The sequence below is a fragment of the Herpailurus yagouaroundi genome, unplaced genomic scaffold, assembly GCF_014898765.1.
Source record: "Herpailurus yagouaroundi ecotype Mexico unplaced genomic scaffold, PumYag 198, whole genome shotgun sequence".
Lineage (NCBI taxonomy): Eukaryota > Metazoa > Chordata > Mammalia > Carnivora > Felidae > Herpailurus > Herpailurus yagouaroundi.
In genome coordinates, this window is record NW_024412429.1 from 32,239,931 (window position 1) to 32,246,284 (window position 6,354).

The window sequence follows — 6,354 nt, forward strand, 5'->3', positions numbered from 1 at the left end:
TCTTTCTTTCTTTCTTTCTTTCTTTCTTTCTTTCTTTCTTTCTTTCTCTCCTTAATTTTCTGGGAGCACAAAATGACTCACATTACCATAAAATAATTCATGGAACAAGAAACAATGAACAATTTCTCCCAAGGGACCAAAAAAAAAAAAAAATTATCTCCAGTGGGGGAAAAAAGTCAGAAAAACCATCAGGATCCAGGGAAGAGAACAGGGCACAAGACATTCATGCCCCTACCTGCGCTCACCACAGACGATTCCTGACCATTCAGAAGAGTGTGCCACATCCGGAAGCAGTGTTATGTGGCTGATTAGATTTCCCACACTTACAGCTCCATTTGATAGAGTTATTATGGGGCAGTACAAGGACTTTTATCTGACTCTATCGAGTTAGCAATAGGTGAAAACAGAACACAGTCCTTAAATTCAGCACATGTTACTTCCTCACAACTGCTGCTTAGTTATTAAAGTCATAATAAAGTAGTGTTCCTGCTTATCAAGTTTTCCAAAATAAATTAAAAAAAAATTAACAATGAAGAAATCAGTAACGACAAAAAAATGAATTACAAAGCTTATGCTTTTTTTCTCTTTTATATTGTCATTTCTCCCCTACCGCTATTAAGCAAGAAAGCGTTTATGGACTAGGATGCATATTATGATTAATTGTTTATACAGACTATAAATGCACACTTTAATATTCTCATGCTTATTTGGGCCTCATTTCAACGCTACAGACCAGGTTATTGTATTTCTTATCCTCAGTTTATAGACGAACCTGAAGTTCAAAGAAGATAATTTATCAAAAATCAAACAGCTGGTACAGAGGACAGTCAATATATAAAATTTTTTTGATGTTTATTTTTGTTTTGAGAGAGAGAGACAGAGCACAAGCAGGGGAGCGGCACAGGGAGAGAGGGAGACCCAGAATCTGAATCAGGCTCCAGGCTCTGTGCTGACAGCACAGAGTCCGATGCAGGGCTTGAACTCATGAACTGTGAGATCATGACCCGAGCCGAAGTCAGATGCTTAACCAACTGAGCCAGCCAGGCACCTTGCCTGTGGTTACTATTAAATGCACAACTTTTGACTATAAATTATATTTTACCTCCTTTAATCATGCACCTGTAACTGTAATGACTCCAAATAAATATCTCTCTAAAAGATAATTTATTACAATACCTATTATCCACCCAATAGGGGCACATATTAAAAGTATAATTCTTGAGTAGTTTTCACAGGGATCTTATAAAAAGGTACCAGTGCTCTGAAGATCACTGTTAATACATACAAAATATTTTTTTTTCAAAGTTCATGATTTGAATGACCAACAAATCAGAAAACGATCATACTTCAGCATCTTAGACATCATTATTAATTTCTCAAACTTTTCCTTTATATAATCTTTTTATATTCTTTTTCTAGTTTGAAGGATATTAAAAACCCATTAGGAAATTCAGCTGTTACAAATAAAACTGAATTAAAAGAAAAAGAAATCAGGAACAAGAGAGAGAGATCTAACAATGATGGTAAGCTTGGGGCAGGAGGTAATCATAGTATTAGTTGAGGAAAAAAATGAAATACTGTGCTGTATGGGCACACAGAGCATTTATATATACAAAAATGATTTAAAATTGGCATTGGCTAAAATATTGTCCATGAATAAATTTTTAGACTTAAAAACAAAAACAAATACAACACTCATTATTACTGATAGAAAATACAATTTAAATGCAAAACAGTTAATTAGCAAGCATGGAATATTCCACAAATTACTTACAAGGACAAGTTAAGCCCTACCAAGGCTTCTGTGGTCTGCTCCTATGTGAGATAGTCGTTGTCACTGTATAGACTTTTTGCCCTTCTGCTAAATGTTCCATGACTTTCTTGGCAAGACTGAATGTAGCTTATTCTCAGAAAGTATCAGAACTCTCATAATTCGGATTTTTAGTATTATCCAAATTAATTACAACTTCAAGCAGTGACACGGACTAAAATAGCAAGGGCTGCTGGTGTTCTAAAACGACTCTCAGCATGTCCCAGCGAGTACTTGGCCAGGAGCACAGGCCACTTAAAAAAAGCACGTAACCCTTTAGACGCAACAGTCAATTAAGGCCTTGGGAGAAATGTCAGCCATAAGAATGAAAAGACCTTTCCATTATTTACATACAATTTTCCTCTAATTAGTGAGAACTGATTTTAATTTTTCCCCCTTCTTTTCTCAAACAGGACCATATGGGATCAAGCTTAGAAGGGCAGCTGCTTCATTAAAGACAGACAGAGAGAGAGAGAGAGGTCGTTTTTCTTGTCAATCAGACCTCATGATTCGTATAGAGACGGGTTCAGCAAATGCCTGTCAGCTTAGCAGTCTTTAAAGATGTGTAAGGAACTTTGCTAGGGGCTGTGCTAATGATGTGAAACAGTAAGACATTTTCAAAAATGCCTGACAAAGTATAAAAATAATCAGAGTGTAGTGTCCCCAGCTACTGATGTCTAGGTGGTAGAAAAGAGATCCACTCGTCTTTTTTTTAATACTGTTTGCTTGCCAAATAACTGTACATAATATGTAAAAAAAAAAATGATTTAAATGTAGGATAGTCAAAATAATATCTTAAAGTGACTTTTGTAAAGCGATTTGAAAAGACTTCTGAAATATTTGAGTAGAATTGACTATGGGATAATTAGAAGTACTAGCCAGTCCCTAATATCAATCCGGAGTTGACATATCTTTGGGGGCACGGTTTGGGAAAGCTCTCACACAAGTGCATGCGTTTCATGTTTTCTTCTATGGAATGGACAATACTAATATAATAAAATTCATTTTGCTGATGTTTTAATTTTATCTCTAGATTTGAGAATATTTATCTCTGGAGGGACGAGTGTTCTGGGTCTTTCTAATTACATTACCTCTTTAATATGACTTTGAAAAGTGTTTCTAGGTCACCAGATTCTGAGGAGAGACTTAGATTAATTTACACATTTAAGAGTAGAATTTAAAAACACCATGCGTTTCAACTTGACTTATTTATATTTATTTGTTTCCAAATGTTAACTTGGAATTTCCACATGGGAATTTCCAAATGAGGTAGCAGGCATATGATATTTCTCTAGCACTTTTTACACTATACTGACAGTAAGAAAGATTGACATAAAAGAAAACATTAAGTATTCACAGCTTTGTTTCCATTTACCTTGACATTGTTATTGAAGACAAACTACCTAAACTTTCTTAAAATCCAAATGTATGCACAAGAGCCCAGCACTGCCCACAGCCTTGCACACGTGGCTTTAATTCAAATCAGAAGCAGTTTCACAAGCCGACCACAGGTTAACTATCCCCAGAAAATCTCCCTGAATTCCCCGGATCATTGTCTGAAGACAGGCCCAAACCAGAAAACAGACAATTCAAAACCAAGCCCAAAACACCCAGGTAAAGTCAGAACTAAAATGGAACGACTCCTGCCAACTAATAGGGTTCCTTTCTATTCTAATAGGATGGAACAAAAAATTCAGTCAATTCAGTTGTCTAGGGAGAAAGTAGCCTCTCAAGAACCAAGGAGTATGGGCAGAGTGTGTAGAGAATGGTAATGGCTTTCTCTTCTTCCTTTCTCACATCTTTAGACTGAACCATCATGGAGAAATATGAAAGCACTGTAGAACTCAGTCCGGAAGTAGGGCAGAGAGGGGCCCTTCATCCCAAGGGATTCCCAGTATTTGTCAATACGACAGTCTCCAGTGCTGCCTCCAAGCTTGCATAACCTCATGAAGGGCCACATTTGCTAGCTGACTTGGTGAAGACCAGGACCTACTGGCCCAGACATTTTCTTCTCTCACGCCCCTGGAAGAGTTACCTGCCTTCTACCACATGCCTTCTGTCCCCTTTCTGCCATCAGTCTCTTCTAGTTGGGAAGTACATACCCCCAGTCCTGACGCTGTTGACCAACTAATTCTTGACTCGGCTCCCTAACATATAAGTGAAATCAAAGAATCATTGTGTCGTTCAGTACTAGAGTCTTGGGTAACTCATTTTACAATGTGCCCAGGATTTATTCTAGATTCCTCCAATTTAAGTCTCTAGCATATGCCGGAAAGATTTTCCTAAAATGAAACTGTTCCTGTTTTTTTCAATTATCTTTCCTACTTCAAGTCTTCTGGGGCTCCTCATTACGTGAACAGTGATTTGAAACACAGCACACACTCCAAAAACATCATGATATACCCTTCACCTTCAACATACTAGACTTGCTATTTCTAAATCACCTTCTGAAGAAGTTCTGCTAGAGTGGGGATCTTTCAAACCACTCCAATCCATTTTTTTTTTTTTGTACAGAGAGATGGACTAAAAGATTGCCAACCAGTATGCAGAGAGCGTGATTCTGGGGAGAAGAACAAAAATTTAAAAAATAAAAATAACAAAAGGAAAGGATCATGGAAATGAGGAAGAAAAGAGAAGGCAGGATTTCTTGGCCAGTTCTGAGGAGATGGCCTAGTAGGTGCCCATCCGAATGAGGATAACTGGGGAGTTGGGGCAGGAGGGATAAATAGAACGGTCACTGCACAGGACCGGCTTCCTGGGCATGTAATCTGTGCAGTTGCACCCCCAGCAGGGATTCACACTTGGTTCGCATTCTATTTTCACCATCTTGAAATTCTTGATTTTATTTTTGAACTTGTGTTTTACCACTGAAATCTACTGACACAATTGAGCACTCAAGAGTACAGATTTGCTCAATGTGTCCACTGTTCCTTGTTTCCCCATAAGCACAGAATTCTGGGAGGCTCACAACGCATTGGGAGTTCACTGATGCTCCGGGTATATGCCAAACATGTTATGTCTACACCTGAGTGAACAGGGTGCTGACAGCTCCAAGAAACCATACTTTCCTCTAGAACTAGAACATACTTCAAACCCAAAACACAATGATGTTCTAAGAAGCACGATCACCAAAGAACCCTCCCATATCCTTTCTTTCTTACATTACTTCCCTGAATTAGCCAAAATCTTGTGCTAAAAATGATGACACGGAAGGGAAGGGAGAAATACAGCAAACCTATAAGTCCTTTTTTTGGTTGGTCTCTCCTTATCCATCAATAAGCCAAAGGATAAAGACTGTTGGGAACAATGTGTGCATATCGACAGATGCTACAGTTGTGATTTTTGTAGCATTTCTGCTTTTCTAGTAAGAATGAAATACATATGCATGTATAGGCTACGAAACGTGAGTTGTGTAATTTTGGTGATTTCGCATATGAGTGAAATGATCTTAGGTTTGCATTTAAAACTGGCACCGTCGGGGTGCCTGGGTAGCTCAGTCAGCTAAATGTCCGACCCTTGGCTTCGGCTCAGGTCATAATCTCACAGTTTCGTGGCTTTGAGACCCATGTGGGACTCCTTGCTATCAGCTCTCTCTCCCTCTCTCTCTCTGCCCCTCCCCGACTCGTACTGTCTCTGTCTCTCTGAAAATAAATAAGTCAACTTAAAAAATAAAAAAATAAAATAAAATAAAACTGGCCCTTTACGATATAAAGATGAAGGGCCAAGTTCATGTTAATGTGACATTTTAATGTTTCTTTACTTGGAACATTAAAAGCAAATGAAAAAAACACCAAGACAAATTGAGACAGAGAGAGAGAGAGACGGTAGAAAAAGGAGAAAACATTATATTTCAAGAATTTTAACAACACCTTTTCCTTACTCTAAAACAAGGGCCCCGCATTTTCATTTCGTTCTGGGTCCTAAAAATGACGTACTTGGTCCTGCCATTTCATTACCTCCAATTCTCATTCTGGATTCCATAGTTGGGTTGAGGTTCTTATTCAAACCCCAAGTAAAAGACTACGTGATAGATTCTTCTCTATCTTGTGGCTTGACCAATTAGTTCTAGGGCCAGTTGAGGTATGCACTAAATGCCCCCTTTGTGCCACGATTGGGACGTAGTCAGAATCATGGCTGGGGCTGGGCAGAGCAGAAAGAGTGGTTCAAACCTGGAGAAAACTTCTCCTGATGTGTTATATTTTCAACAATTTTCAAAGGTAATATATTCTCATGACAGTTGTTAGAACCATGGGGGAAAGCTGCCTAAGGACCCCTGTGAAACATTCAGTTAAAATATCAATTTTGAGGGGCGCCTGGGTGGCTTAGTACGTTGAGAGTCTGACTCTTGCCTTTAGCTGAGGTCATGATCTCAGGATCCTGGGATCCAGCCTGGCAAGGTAGCAACTCCCCCTACCCCCCGCACCCCCTCCCTCCTAACCCCCATGCTGGATGTGGAGCCTGCTTAAGATTCTCTTTTTTTTCTCTCTCTTTCCCTCTTTCCCCGCCCCTCTCCCCCACTCACACTTTCTCTCTCTCTCTCTTTC

General features: G+C 39.0%; 1 protein-coding gene across 1 annotated transcript in view; it reads right to left on the bottom strand.

Moving 5' to 3' along the window:
• The window catches only part of EYA4 (EYA transcriptional coactivator and phosphatase 4), a 316,035-nt gene extending 314,039 nt beyond the window's left edge, over window positions 1-1,996 (bottom strand). The window contains exon 1 of the mRNA XM_040449144.1: window positions 1,775-1,996. The gene's annotated coding sequence lies outside the window, so the exon portion shown is untranslated. The remainder of the gene's footprint in view (window positions 1-1,774) is intronic.
• Between the last annotated feature and the right edge of the window lie 4,358 nt (window positions 1,997-6,354).